Source organism: Acomys minous (genome assembly GCF_964271855.1).
Source record: "Acomys minous genome assembly, chromosome: 7".
Taxonomy (NCBI): domain Eukaryota; kingdom Metazoa; phylum Chordata; class Mammalia; order Rodentia; family Muridae; genus Acomys; species Acomys minous.
Genome location: NC_140488.1, coordinates 41,098,059 through 41,114,376, shown reverse-complemented (window position 1 = coordinate 41,114,376; position 16,318 = coordinate 41,098,059). Strand labels below are relative to the sequence as shown.

Here is a 16,318-nt window from a genome sequence, read left to right as displayed (position 1 = left end):
AAATTTTCCTGGGAATATACATGCCTCTCAGCTGAGACTCAGGAGGATTTTTAAATTTCAGACTGATTTACTTCTATTCATTCCTTTAGCCTACATGAGGTCACCATCAAGTGTACAGTTGGTACAGGAGGTCACCATCAAGTATAGAGTTGGTTTGGGGAAACACAAACTGCCAGAGAAGAAACTGTGCCTGTGGCTATGTGCTGAAATGGAAATTAGTTCTCTTTTTGATCCTGTCTTTTTCCCATTTTGTTTTGAGTATTACTTGGCTGGTTTGCAATACATCAGGTTGCTACTTTGTTATCTATTTAATACCCTTTCTTGCCTAGACATACAACACAAGAAAAATATTTGGGGGCCAACACTGTAATATTGTATACGAACCCAGCTGGGATTTGACTTAAGGCAATTTACAAAGTGTCAGTGATTAATAATTAAGGAATAATCAGCTATGCAAGTCACCCTCCAGCTGCTACTTCCTGGTAAGTGACTCAATAGGGAGCTCAGCTGTCAACCATGATTTGAAATACTGCCTACATTTGACTATTCAAGCTTCCTGGGGGACAGATTAACATAGCTACACTATGTAGAACACTAGTATAAAGAACAGAAACCTCTTCCATCTTTTACCCAACACCTAAGGCAAACTATCCCAACTTTACTATTATATTTACCATGAGCAGAAATTCTCAACAGAACCATTCTTCTCCTTAGTTTACCCCGTGGGTAGACTAGGTTCTCATTAATGGAACAGGAAGAGAAATAGTATGTGACAGTTCTGGGATTGGCCCATAGGACTTTTCCATGTGTGTTCCTTTGTGGCTTTATCCCGTTGGGGGGGGGGGGGCTTTTGTGAGTCCATGTCCCTTAATATCCAGGAGGAAGAGAACTATCCTGCTGACCAAGAATATTTTCTTTTAAATCTTGAACCATTACATGTGTGAGAAAGTTCTATTGTGTTTAAGCCAACATATGTTTTAAGGTTTAAAGTAGATGAAAATTATGAAAAATAATCTCTATGAATGAAGAGAGATGGCTTAGCATTTAAGAACACATGTTGCTCTTGTAGAGGACTGGGGTTCAGTTCCAAGTACCCATATGGCAGCTCACAATCTTTTGAAACACTCCAGTTCCAGGCGATCCAGTGCACTCTTCTCACCTCTGTGGGCACAGGCACCCACGTAGCACATATACAAAGGAAAAAATCCCTCATACACACAAAATATACCAAAAATATTTTCTAATTTACAAACTTAGTTTTATCAGATAACCTCACTTTACTCAAATATGTTTGTATTAGGTTCTCATAACTCCTCTCTACAAATCCATGAGCAAATCATATAGATCCCTTTTACTTCTCATCTCTGGCATCACAGACTGTGCCAAGGAAGTCCAGAAGGTATCGGGAGGATGAAAGGTAAAGCTCTATCTTTGGATGCAATGGAGAAAAGCCACTGAGAGTATTAAGTCTAGTGAGGAACACAGCTGTATAAAAGAGCGGGATTTTTTTTTTTATTTTACAGTTTATTAGTCTTCTCCTCAGAAATGTGCCTCAATAGCAGATCAAGTCACCTCAGAATCTTTAGTTCTCTTGCCTTTTGCCAGTTTTAATGTTGACCTTTGTAAGCCTTGTTCCCCCAACCTTCAATATGATCTTGTGTTCCTTTCACTGTTTTATTCTTTTTTTTTCTCAAATAGACCATGTCTTGCAAGTCTGTGTTTAGGCTTCATTCTATTTGCATAACTGAAGGAATGACGCCAAGGCCAGTTGTCTAATGGGTTCTGAGTCCAAATGCAACAATGAGGTCTGGTACGGCCTTATGTCTTTTGATGAAGTGTAGCCAAATTTCCGTCTTCAGTCATTTTGTCTTCCCAGAGTGCAGGACATAGATGACTATTTGTTTCTTCTGAGGTAGTTGCTTGGTCATGGATTTCCTGGTCTTCATGGTTATTCATGTGTCATTCGGTTGTGAATTTCCCGGTCTTCACAGTTACTGTGTCATTCATTATGGTGGCTATCCTCAAGCAATCAGGGAGGAAATGGGGACTGTTTTCTGATGGCCAACAATATCAATGTGCAAGGAAGGACCCCTCCAAAAGACAGTTTTACAACGGTGTTGTAAGGAACTGGAAGAGGTATGGACAAAACATTAAAGGGAACACAAACCGGGCTTTCTGCATGGGGTAGTACCTGAGGGGAGTATTAAAAGATGTATATGAGACAGCTAGATACAGGAGAAGAAAGAGAATCAGAGTAAACAACAAAAACAAAGAGGATGACGTAACTAATGACATGGAGAGAGGTGGAGAAGTGCGTGGCTCATCTCGGGAGCAGTCTTAGTGTGGTTGCAGCTTGGTCTGTGAGGCTGTCAATAACAAGAGATAAGGCTGGAGAACGGGGGGCATTAAAAAGCACATCAAAAGGATCTAGTGTAGACTAGTATTAAGAGCAACGGGGCAACATAAGCAGCATAAGTATGTACACACAGGCGTACATGTTTGCAGGTTTGTATAAGACTTTCTAGAATAGAATACTGATATATTCATTTGAAAGATGATGGCAATGATACTGAGGTATATTTCTTGGTAGGAGGCAGAGTTATAACTGATTCCCAAGTATGGCAGAGTCTATGGGGTAAGCTCACAAACACTATGTTCTCTGACAATTCGTGGGTAGTATGGCCTGAGAAACACAGAAAGAATTTCTTCACATCTTGCTTATAGACCTTGCCACACTGATTGAAATACACATATCCCATACTGCTGTGGGACAGGCATTAAAGTTGTACTTACGTATTTAGGAAGTGGTAGTATAAAGCTATTTAAATACGGTTACGAGTTTGAGGTTAGCGTGGTTGTATTAGCCACTTAAGAGACCTGCCTGTCAGTAAAGCCCAGAGATGAGTATAAAGTGCAATTAACAGTAGTTTAGATTATAGCACTTTATAAACTATATTGGTTCAACTCCTGGCTCTGCTACTTACTAGTTTCATACTTTTGAACGTTATTAAAATTTTAAGTTAATCAGTCTGAAATTGCTTTCCATTTATTTGGTCTTTATTTCCTTACAACAATGTCTGAAAGTTTTCAGTTTACCAGTTTTATACTTGCTTCAGTAATTCTATTGGCTAGCACTTTATTACTTTGGTGCTATTTTCTTTCAAGCTTAGTTTCGGATTCTTTAGTGATAGTGCATAGAAACTATCAAGAGTTATAGCACTAATGGGCTTTTAGACATGATTCATAAATTGAGACAATCTGTATTCTACAGAATGAAAAAAATAAAAAAGGCTCCCAGTAGACAATAGCAGAACAATGGGCTGCATAAAGAAGGGAGAAGAAAATAACATAAAAAGAGAAAGAAGCTGATGGTTCACATTAAGTTGCAGTCTTACTCATGTCACTTATTAGAACTAATAGTTGTGTTGTTGTTGTTTATTCCTTAGGATTTTGGATACCAGATCATGTCATTCATGAATAGAGTTTAAATTCTTCCTTCCTTAGTTGTTCTTCTTACCTAACGGAACTAACTACTATCTCCAGTAATGTGATTAATTGAAGTAGTGGGGGCAAACACATTTGTCCTAATTCAGATATTAGGGCACAGGGCCTTTTATAGTTTTCTATAGATAGCTTTTATCTGCTTGAGGACTTTTTTTTTTCTACTTATGTTTCACATGTTTAGACCACGAAAGATCGTTGGATTTTGTCAAGTGCTTTTCTGTGTCAACCACCATGATCTTGTGGGTTTTACTCTTCCCTTCACTACTACATTACCTTGATTGATTTTTATGTTGAATTACTTACACATTCTGGGGATACATTCCATTCCGCTAGGTGTAGAATCCTTTTGATATGTTGTTGCATTCACATTGCTTTTATTGTTTATTCTATTATTTTCCCCAACTACACTGGTCTGCCTCAGGCAGCCTAGATGTTGTTAAATGTAGCTTATGTTTCCTATAATGCCCTTGTAAAAGGGCTGTTGACAGTGAGTCAGGTGTAGGAAGAGAAGCCCTGTGACAGACACTTCTTTTTACAGAGTTACCTGACAGCCATGCACTGACAGTTCTCTAGGGATGGGTTTATTTGGAGTGATTTAAAACCGCTCTGCTCACTCCAGTGGGTAGCAGCAGGTGTTGACTTTTCACAGATACTGTGGCAACAGGGATTTTGGCTTTCGATGTTACTGTGGGCTGGGTAAAGGAGGATGGGAATAGGGCATGTTAAAATACTGCAGAACTTGCTATTCTTCCCAATATTCAGCTAGTTGACTCAAATTTGTCTCTGATTGCTGGAAGCTTTTGGCTCATTTCTAGAGTTTTGAAAAAAAAAAGTTGATTTTTAAAGAGATTCTCAAGGTCTTGGTGCTATTTTGTAAGAGTGGATTTTCAGAAGTCCCAACTCTGCCACTCTGAAAGTGTTCTGTGACTTTTAAATGTGTCATGTGTGAGAATTGGAGGAAATGGTACAGCTCTTCCCCAATTCTTTTGCTTAGGAAGTATCAAAAGAAATAAACAAAACCCAATTTTAAAAAACAAAACAAATCAAAATGAAGTAGAAGCAGCGCATGAGCTGCTGAATAGCTTGCTGTATTTAGAATGTGCTTTAGTCTTCATTAGATCTCCACTACTTTGTAATATGCCTGACATAAGATTGATGCTGAATGCATATTTAAAAAATAGTTTATTTATTCTTTGACAGTTTCATACATATGCACAATGTGTTTGGTTTTTATTTGTCCCCTATTCCTGCCCGACCAATTCCCCTCCATCTGTCTCTTTCTTCCTCTCTCATAACTCAGAGCCCAAAGCCCAATTAGTACAGCCTGGATGACCAAGGGTGTGAGGTCATCGGCAGGAGCCAAACTAGTGAAGAAAACTGACTCTCCCTTCCCTGGTAGCCATCAACTGCCAATAGCTCCTCAGGTAGGGGTGGGGCCACACGAGTCTCCACCCCCCCTCACTTATGCTAGAAAGTGGTTGGTTTGATTTTGTGTGCAGGGACTTAGGTAGGCAACCACAGCTGCTGCGAGCTTGAGAACACATTATTTTTTAAATGGATGATTAAGTAAATATCTTTCTGTTGCCAGACTAATCATGGAACCCTCTTTCCAAAGTCATCATTCCTTAGTATATGAAGGAAGCAATGTCAGGTAGCCAAGATAATTCTTCTAGGAACCACCACTAGGAAACCTCTTAGCATAGGTGTATTGTCGTGTGCTGAGCTCCTATAAAGTGCCAGATACCAAGATTTCGCATGTATCAGTTCACAGTAATAGCAGATATCATATTAGGATCATATTCACTTTACAAATGATGACATTGATGCTAAGGTACATTTGTTGGTAGGAGGTACAGCCAGAACTGATACTCAAGTTTGTGGGGGAAGCTCACAAACAATCCATGGGTAGTATGGCCTGAGGAACAGAAAGCTGGATTTCTTCACACCTTGCTTGTAGACATTGAAATGCCCATAACACACACTGCTGTGGGAGAAGCATTGAAGTTTTACTCACATGTACAGGATGTGACAGTATATGAAGCATTTAAATACTGCCACCAGTTTCCAGTTAGCATCTTACACTAGCCAGTTAAGGAACCTGCCTGTTAGTAAAGCTCAGAAATGATCAGGCTCCTGCCTAGCATCTAGGAGAGGTGAAAACAGACAGGCCTACCCGAGGACATAGAAAAGGTACCAAGAAGCTTAGCTGTGTGACCTAGCCTGATGTCAGATTTGCAGGGGACCCATCTTTCTGATCTGTCCAAATCTTTTCTGCACTAATGTGTTTTGGCCCTCACTGCCATTGTCCCCTGGCCTTTTAAAATACTTCATTCCCCAACAACTTCAGGCAAGGCTCACACATGTTGTTATACATGTGTTGACATACACTACAGAACTCTTAGAAAGTCTTGGCTTTCCCCCTTTGACCTTAAGTTCTTTTGGGTTCTTTGCATTGTTCAGATAGGGTCCCACCATGGAGCTCAAGCCGGCTTGAACTCATCAATTTGAGCAGTTTCTCATGTGCTAGGACTATAGTTGTGAGTGTGTGCCTGGCTTAAGCTGCTGCTTCTCCTTTTTTTTTTTTTTTTTTTTTACATTTAATTTTTACCAGCACATGTGTTGTCAGAGTACAATGTTGTGGAATCAGTTGTCTCCTTGCACCTTTACATGAGTTCTGGGGATCAAACCCACGCGGCCAAGCTTGCATGACACGAGCTTTACCTTCTGAGCCACCACACCAGCCCTTACGCCATGCTTTAAGGCAATAGTTCTCCAACACCCTAATCCTGTGGCCCTTAAATACTGTTCCTCATGTTGTGGTGACCCTCAGCCATAAGATTGGTATTGCTACTTCATAACTCTGCTTTTGCTACTGTTATGAACTGTAATATAAATAGCTGATATGCAGGGTATGTGAAAGGGTCCTTGGTTCCCAAGGGGTTGCGACCCACTGCTTGAGAGTTGCTGCTTTAAGTGGCAAGATGTAGTTGCTTTTATGATGCAAAGCAGCACTGACAAGAGCTTATCCCTTTCTCAGAAAACTATCAAGTTCCCTGTTTTTTTTTTTCTCTCAAAATTCCAGCTTTATTTATAAAGTGAGAACCACCTCCCTAGCCCCTCGCCAAGACTGTCATGGACAGCTTTTGTTTCTACAGCTGTCTAAATAATCAGCTGGCTTTAATGGCTCATTTACCTGCTGACCTTACAGCACAACAGAATTTGATTTGCTAATTGCAAGGGACGCATATGAGCCTTTCACTAAGTCTTCATACATACACCAGCCAAGGGCTGACTAGTGCTTGCAGGAGGAGTAGGACCTGAGAGACTTGCGGTGACTTTTAGCTTGCAAGAGCCTAATTACTATGACACTAGTAACAGGACAACCACCTGTGTGCCCAAATGCTCACATGAGCCACCCTGAGGGCCCACAGGTTAGGTCTCAGGTGCTTAGCTCCCATACAGCAAAGCTATCCCCTCTCCAAATACAAGGATTATTTTGCCAAGTAAAGGTTAGAGAAAGGCCCACGCATATTTTATCTCCCATTACCATTTCCTAAGAGAAAGGGCTAGAATGAAAGGCAGGCATTCATTCACTTTGGATCCCTATAATGGCTTCAGGAGAATCTCATAGCTTTTGTCATGGGTTGCCCACGTTGGGAACTTAGAATATTCAGTAAAAAAAAAAAAAAAAAAAAGGAAGATCTATGTTGTATGAAAAGGAAACAGCATAGGATATCCAGAAGCAGGAAATAGTCAGCAGGCACTAAAGTCCTAAGGAAAGGCTGGAGAAAAATCATGAAACCATAGTATGCCACTTCCTTCTGGAAACCTTCCTTGATTTCCCCAGCCATGGGTGACATGTCCTTCCTCCGTTAAGCCCAGATCACTTTGCATCTTCCTGCTTGTCCCCATGTTGTACTTGCTCTCTCCAGAGCCCAGGACTTGGCCTTTATAAGTAGCTTATTAAGCTGCTGAGGGAGGAACATGTTCATACACACCATTTCTATCTCAACATGCTTTGTGACGTTTATGGCACTTAACAATATGGGATGATTTCCCGCCCCCCCCTTCTCTCCTCTAAAATTCCGACTCAAATGACCAACTGTTAGAAGGTCATTTCTCTTGGCCACCCAAGCACATAACTCATACGGCACATGTCCCTGCCAAGTCCTCCAAAGCACAGACACCATTTCTCTTTTCATCTAAATTCTGTAGTCCCTCAAGGCATTGCTGTGACAGTGGTCATACTAGTCGGGGACAGAATATGCACAGCATTTCCTGTGCTTTGGGTAGTTTTAAAAGCAGTTTATACCTACAGGTGGTCCCTCATTTGTGATGCTTGGACTTCTCACGGTAAAAAAGCAATATGAAGTCAATATAAATTGCACTTCAGATGTAAAATGTTGTTGCTGTGCATTTGAAGCCAGCCTCAGTTATATTAGTGCAGTGGTTCTCAACCTGTGGGTCATGACCCCTTTGGGGAGGTTGAATAGTTTTATGGTCGGGGGGGTCACCACAACATGAGGAACTGTATTTTTTCTCTTTTTTTTATATCACTTTTTCTTTTTTTTTAATTTAAAATATTATAACCAATTGAAATACTAGATAACACAGTTTACGTCCAGTGGTGCATATTGAATGACTAGGGCATGAATGAATAAACCACAATAATGATCTCAGCATTCCCTACAGAGTGCCCCATTCTGTTTTGTCTAGAGAGGAGAAGAGAGGGGGAGCACAGGCAAGGGGAGGGACGAAGAGGGAATGAGATGTACAGGGAGAGAGAGAAAGAGAACTTCTAAATATCATCCTTAGGCTTTGAGGTTTCAAACCTTATTAACAGGATAAACTGTAGTGAGAAAATAGATGTCACAGTCCGGGCAGACAGCTGCTTCAGTTTAACTTCATCATTCACTATAAGATTAACAGCCTCTCAAAAATATACCAAATATTGGGCCTATAAAAGTAATTTATTTCTTTGTAAAATTTACTAAGATTTATTCCTTTTGTAAAATGTAGAGCATAGACCGGTATCTTGAGCAGGTTTCTTGCAAAAAAAACAAAACAGTGATGATGTCAGTGAGTACACGTAGCACAATTCCCCAGACACAGTGGAAGACTACATGGGACTGTCTCTTACTGACACAAGGTATGCACTTCACATACTTACTGCTACTTTGCCAACAGGGGCTGTAAAGTATTCAATGCACATTTATAATTTACACTTAGTTAAGATCTAACAGCAAGAGCAATAGCTTACTTGGGAAAACAAAGAAAACCAGTGTGAGGTAGTTCAATAAATACCTAGTTTAATTTAAAGTCACTGTGAGAATAGGACATTGTGCAAAACTAATCCACAGGTCATATTTCTCAGGAGTTCCAGTAATGAAGAGAATTTAAGCCAGAAGTGCCCAGAAAGTTGCTCTTATTAGACTCCCCTTAAGGGCACTTTGCCTAAGAGCAGTTGCTTTGAAATTAATTAGGACACAAGTTTTCCTATCTTACCCCAAACTACACATTTCTATTTTAATGCCCTTTACTTCTCTCATCTTCCATGCTATTAAGACACATTTGTTTCCTGTGGTCCAGGAAAAACCTAAGAAACACAATGCACACTAAGATGCAACAGGCCGTGGAGGCAATGCTGATGAGTGCTATGGATGAGGGATGGCGCTGGGTTGTCTACTCACTGGCAGGAATTACTGGGGTCATAGGGCATCATGCATCCACTCTACACTAATGTGTGACTAATGAACAACACTCACAAACTATAATGGCATTTCTGAAAATATACTATTTTTTTCTCTTTTGTCTCAAAATACTGTGCAGGCTAGTGCTTAGGCAGCATGGATGGTTGCTTCATGTGTGTGGCAGAAACTGGCCAATAGTGTTAACCAGGTTCTTTTTGTAATCAGGAAACAGCTTCACTTGCCTACTGCTCACTCTGTCTGTGTTCTCTTCGCCTGCCTCCATGTTTTGGGGTGGCAGTGACACAGGCTGCTGGGTAAGCAACTGCTGCATACACCGTGAGGCTTCTTTGTGTTGGTAGGGCTACTGTTTCTAGTACAAGTCAGCTGTGAGTGCACTGGGCCTTTGCTTCTGGTGTGTGCTCTTCCAAGAGTTGGCAATCAACATCACAGCAAGACACAGTAAAAAGTGCTTAGCAAGCAAATAGCATGAAAGAGTCGAGATGCTCTATTTATAACGAAGCAATCCCAACAACATGGTCATCTGACAGACGGTCAGTATATATTAGTGGAAAGAGAACTGTAACCAGGAAGAAGTGTATAAAAGGATGTTGAGAACCACTGGATTAGTGACTTCCATGCCAGCTAGGATCAAAGAGTGAGACAGTTCCTCCAAGAACAAAAATGAATAAAAGAATGAACAAAATGAAATACAAATATGAACTTTTTCTTTGGCTAGGTGTACATCATCTGATCCTCTTTGGTGATAATGGGAAGTGGCAGGAGCAGGAAGAAAAGACAATGATTCTCTTCAGTGGATGGGTTCTAAACTAGGGTGTACAGCAGTTCTAACATGAGATATTTTCAGTGTATAACAGACTCATGAAGATGGAAGTCCATCGGAAGTGGTGGTAAAGCTACTTTTAAAAAACCTAGGCAGATGCTCCTATTATTGTAGCTGGTTACAGATAAAGTAATTGAGGCTCAGAGAGATCAAGTAATAGTAGTATCCACAACTTACATTTCAATACCTACTGTGTTTCACACTGTAACAAGCATTCATTGAAGAAGAAAAAGTTAGGGACAGAGTTCTTTGGGTCTTCAGTTTTCACTATCTGAAGAGTGAGGGGGACGTTCCTTGTAGGAGCAGAGGACCTGGAGTCAGTGGGCTTTTGAGAAGTGACCCAGGTTGTGAGACAGATCAAGCTAGCAGGCATGGCACTTGCAGGGGCTCCATTAGGAATAAATGGCATCTCCTTGTTCCATCCTGTGGCCTGCCACAGAGCTTGTAAGAAGGCAAGGAAGGAAGGAAGGAAGGGAGGGAGGGAGGGAGGGATGGATGGAAGGGAGGAAGAAAGGAAGGAAAGAAGGAAGGAAGGAAGGAAGGAAGGAAGAAAGAAAGAAAAGACCAAACTTCTATCTATGTAAAAACTATTGGTCCCACACTGAGCAATCTCACTGGCTATTTCTAGATTATTTTATATCATGGACAATGTACAAAAGTACAATAGAAGATACCAGAAGAAAGGTTTCCTTGACATTTGTTGAATAGCCAGAAGCTTGTTTGCATTCCCTGATTCAACTTTCAACCTACAAAGGAACACACACACACACACACACACACACACACACACACACACACACACACACACACATACACACACACACACACATGAACATGTGTAAACTTTTTTCTTGTTATTCCATAAACATTCAGCCTAACGACTATTAAGTAGCCCATACATCATGTTCAGTATTATTAGCAGACTGAGGGTAATTTAAAGTATATGCTATAATATGCAAATACTATGTAACTTTATGTAGGAGACTTGAGCACATGAAGATCTGGGTCTCTGAGGAAGAGGAGAATCCAATCAATTTCTGGCTGCACAGAGCCTACTCTTCTCTGAAGTTACTACAATGGATTATCTTTGCATATTTATAAAACAAATGATTTCAAGCCAGAGAGTTTATAGCAGATACAAATATTTCTTTGTGTAGTTCATCTTGAAAATACTAAGATTTGACAGGGGAGAATGAATGGTCCCCTTCTCTAGTGGGGAAGACACAGGTTAGTGGCTCTCAGTTACAATTAGATCAGAGGTAAGAACCTTTCTATATAATTTTTTTAAAGCCTGTTGATCTTTTAAGAATCACTTTTCATCAGTAAGTGGCTACACACTGAAATGGGCCAGATTTCCTTTGTATCAGAGGTCAGCTTTGCAAAAGAGAGTTTGTGAACCAAGGATATGTTTGAAAACCAGCTCAGTGGAAATGATCCAAAATACAATGACTTGTCTTTGTTTTGTAGTTACCAATAAAGCTGGGCTCAATAAGGCAATCAATGAAAATGTAGAGTGAGAAATACATTCTAGGCCAATCTTCCTAAGACTATGATCCTTTAATACAGTTCCTCATGTTGTGGTGAACTCCAACCACAAAATTGTTTCATTGCTACTTCATAACTGTAATTTTGCCACTGTTGTGAATCATACTGTAAACATCTGGGTTTTCTGATGATCATAGGCGACCCCTATGAAAAGGTTGTTCAACTTCAAAGGAGTCACAACTCACAGGTTGAGAACCACTGTTTTTCCTTCAACACAGCAGTGAGTTTGTATTCAACACGTCCTTTTACTACCACCAAGGCATCAGACATCTGATACCAACCAGTACATTTAGTAGGAAGTTTGGGAAGTGGTCCTTACACTGTACATGTGTTCTTTTTTGGGGGGGGCACTTTTGTATTTATCATATAAGTCACAAATTTGCAGTAAATTTTATGCCAAAAGGAGATGCCTTCTTATTCTAGCATTACTGAGACATTTCATACGAAGCCTGTTGTGTTGTGGCCATGAGCTTGTAGAATTGACTCTGAAGTTGGGCTGCTAGTTTAAAGGAAAAAAATAGATGCAGGTTCACAACAGAATGTCAATGGGGGGGGGGGGAACCACTTCCAATGTCTACTTAGACCTGATTCCCACTAATGTGACTTGAAGGCTGGAAAGTCGGGCTGGAAGCTTAAAACTATCTCCAAACACATACTTTTCATTTGAAAATAATTGCACATTTTTGTTTAAGAATATTACATACAGTGCTTAGTATCGACGCAATGGTTCCCTTACACATGCTCGAATTCTCTTGTGTTGGCTATGGTAGATGGACTCTGGACGGAAGTAGAACAGTTGAATTACTCCCTATTGCAGTGGCTCTCACCCTTCCTTATGCTGCAGCCCTTTAATACAGTTACGCATGTGGTGGAACCATAAATTATTTTCATTGCTACTTCATAACTGCAATTTTCCTACTTCTATGAAACATAATGTAAATATTTGATATGCAAGATATTTGATATGTGACCCCAAAGGGATCATGAGACACATTTTGAGAACAGCTGCCCTATACAATGCTTTCTCTAGACATGAGATGGCTACAGAGGGCGGTGGGGGGTTTCTTCCTTCTCTGAAACAACCTTCTGGAAGAGAAGGGAAACCTGTATTGAAAAGTTTCTCATCAGGGAAGGGTCCAGTGGCACACTAGGTGAAAGCAAAGGAAAAGCAGGGCCTCATAGTTGAGTAAAGCCATGTAAAAATTCATATAGGGCACATGGTCAGGGTCAGGTCACCTGGGAATTGCAATTCAACTGGCTGAACTCAGGAAGCTGGAAGGGGACTTTGAAGGATAAACATACCAAAGCGGAGAGCTGTAAAGCAGTGGTCAAACTAATACCACAAACCCAGCAGGAGGTGGGGAATCTGCTGAGAACCAAAATTCTAACTGATTATGGTGGAATGTCCTAGACAGCTGGTTGATCTTTGAGGGCTGCGATAGCCCCATGCTGGGAAGATGTAAGAGGTCCAGTGGTGACAAGCCCCATATCAGCCCCATTCCTGTCTCTCTCCCAGGACCAGATGTGTATTGGAGTTCTAAGTTTGTTGACTTTTAGATTAATAACATGCTTACACTTTGTACCATAGGTCAGCCAATTCTCAGTGTCGGGCAACACTCATCATTAGATTTGCCAGACTTAACATACGCAAATGCAGGCTGCCCACTTAACTACAAATTTCAAATAACTAGAAAATAGTGATCTGTAACAAATGTATTGGAAGTCCTCAGTTTGTAACTCTGCAAGGTAGGTGTGATGGTTCATTCCTATAATCCCAGCACTCAGGAGACTGCAGCAGGAAGTTTGCCATGAGTTCAATAAGTTTGAGGCTAACCTGGGCTACAGACTGAGGGCTTGTAGCAACAAAAACTTCATAAAAAGTATAAAGGTCTAATTTATAGATTTGTACCTTTAGGACAGTGTGAAGGCTGGACATAGTCAATAGAAAGCATACTATGGATTTAAAGTTTCAATATTTGTGGAGCAGTCCCTATGTGCTCTGAAGTTCTTATGATGCTGTACAGTGGCGGTGAATCACAGCTGCCAGTTCGTCCTGTGGTCACAACTGGAAGTGATGGACAGATATTCTACAGTGTATGGTGTAGCTAAGCTGGGATGTTTTATAGGTTACCTGTATTAAATGTAGCTTGACTTATATTTTGAACTTGACATGCATGGATTTATTAGGACAACCTGTCCTAAGGGGTGCGGCATCTCTATTGACTCTTTAGTCTGACTTGCCCTCTGATTTGTGGTGGAACTCAAAAGAAGTCTTTGGATTTGAGAATTTTTTTCTGTCTAACAGTGATTTTTTTCTTCCTCATAGGACTGTTACGACAATCATACAGATCACGGATGGGAAGTGCTTTGCAATGTTCTCAACACTGGGCAGATGGATAGGTATCTTTGATTACATGACAGAATAATACAAGTTGTAGGACTAAAGGATGCTTCTAATGATAATATTGCAGAGTTAAGGGCATAGTCTTTATAATTAGACAGACAAACCTGAGATTCAAATGACAGCCTCTTTGCAGGATGACCTTGGGCAAGTTACTTAATGTTTCTGGCCCTCAGTTTCCCTATCTGCAAAATGAGGATTATAAAGCAACCCATACATTAGTATCACTATGAGGATGGGGGGAAGTAATTCAGTTGCCAGGCAACTAAGAAACGCTTATTTTTTAAATCATGGGTTATTATGAGGATTAAATGAGTCCTTCAATCAATAAAGGGTAGCTATTTTCATCATTATTGTTTTTATGAAATAGATGGGGAATTATTGCTTCCTGTATATGTAGTATTGAAGTGATCATGCAGTCATTCTTAGAATTTGTATGCATCATGCTTGCTTCCATTATCAGTTCTTCTGTACATTCTGCCGATGTGTCCTGTTATGCTCATTATTGGCTTTGAATTCTGGAAAGGAGATTGATGGTGTTTGCAAGAGAGAGAAAAGATAGTGGGGTACAACAGTGCTATTGTATTGGAAAAGTACATCCAATTGGAGTCAGCACACTCTATTGTAGTCAGATCCAATGGGAAAAAAACTTTTAATAATTGAATTCTAAAATGGAAAACTGGATTGTTACGCAAGCTACATCATAGAGGCTGGAGGGCCTCTTGGTAGATGACAGAAGCTTTTGTTGTGAGAGACTGGCAAATCAGGATGGCAGGAAAGATGGCTTGACAAGCTTGGGTATCTCAGGGCTGCTTTTAAAGCTGGATGAAGCATTGGACGAGTGGGTTTTTCACACAAAGTAGAAACTTGGGGGCATCTGTCTATTGGAAACCTTCCCTTCCTTAGGAAAATTTCCCTGTCACCTTTCCTTAACAAATCTAAGTATGCCCTGCTTAAGTTTAAGGAAACAGGCAAGTTGCAGAGTGGCTCTATTGGCCTACTTTGCAGAATCATAAGACAGCAATGGACTGTGGCTCCTGTGTGTTTAATGCAACCCAGGGACAGTGTGACCTTTGCTGTTCTGTCCTCCCAGCCACCTTACTCACTTCTCCACTTTTTTGGTCAGCCATATTCTCTATCTTTGGTACAGAGAGGAGGGATTTTTATTGCTTGGAAGGCTTCTAAGAAATCATTTTCCAGTTTGAGGATGTGGCTGAGGAGCAGGGCTCCTACTCAGCATGCACAAGGCCTTAATCTGAGTCCTCAGCACTGAAAACAAAGTAAAACAACCCCCCAAACAAAACAAACAACAACAACAACAACACAAACACAGAATCTTTCTGTCTAGGCTATACCAAAAAGAGCACTTCACTTAAGCTGGCAATGTTTATTAAGAACCTAGGTGGTCTAGAATTTACAGTATCCTAATTGGGATGCACGCATCAGCACTCCTGCTGCTAGAATCTAACTCCTGAAGCAGAATCCTAACATTGTAACAATCAGACTCCTGCCTCTCAGGATGGGATTCCTGGGGAGGAACAGAAACCACAAGGAGGTCAGGAAACTTTTTAACTGACTGAAACATAAAGGTAACTTTACAAGGGACCATTGTGTTTCTGAAGCTGAAGAGAGCATCTGGTTATCTGGAATTCCATGGGAGTGATCATTTCTGCTGTGTATTGGGACCACTAGGCCCTTGGTGGCTTGGTTTTAAAGAGAGACAGAAGTATTCTAACCCAAGTCCTTTTCCTTCCTTCTAGAGTCTAGTCTTGTGGTGGACTATCTCCACCAACCTTCACCCTTCCCCATGCCAGTGAAACTCTTGGATACCAGGCAAATGCTCTATCACTTACTTAATCCTGCAGCCCTAGGGTGGACTTTGAATAGTGGTGAATTCCTGAAAACTTTACTATGGGCCAGGTGCTTTACAATTATCCATTTCTTTCATTCTTAATTCTTCCAATGTTGACTCCAAGAGGATACGTTATTTTAGTCATACTGATAAAGAAATTGTAATGAGGCTTGTCTAAGTGGTAAGATCTGGGTCTTTAAACCAAAGCTAGCCTCATCACACTCTTAATACTCTAATTTAGGGGTCATCAGACTATAAAATCCTATGGACCAAATATAGCCTGTTATGATTACTTCTTTTTAGAGTAAGGTTTGTGGAAATAAAGCTGTGCTTATTTCATTACATGCTACCTAAGGTGGCTTTTGTATTAGGGTGGCAGAGGCGAATATCACAAGAGAAAATGTGGCCTACAGCATCAAAAATATACTTGTTTTCTGGCCATGTGATAATCACAATACTAAACAGTCCCTAGTTTGTTGGTGCTG

General features: G+C 40.5%; 1 protein-coding gene across 2 annotated transcripts in view; it reads right to left on the bottom strand.

Annotated features, from left to right (window-relative positions):
- The window catches only part of TRPC5 (transient receptor potential cation channel subfamily C member 5), a 263,064-nt gene that overhangs the window by 61,529 nt on the left and 185,217 nt on the right, over positions 1-16,318 (bottom strand). The gene's annotated exons all lie outside the window — the stretch shown is intronic.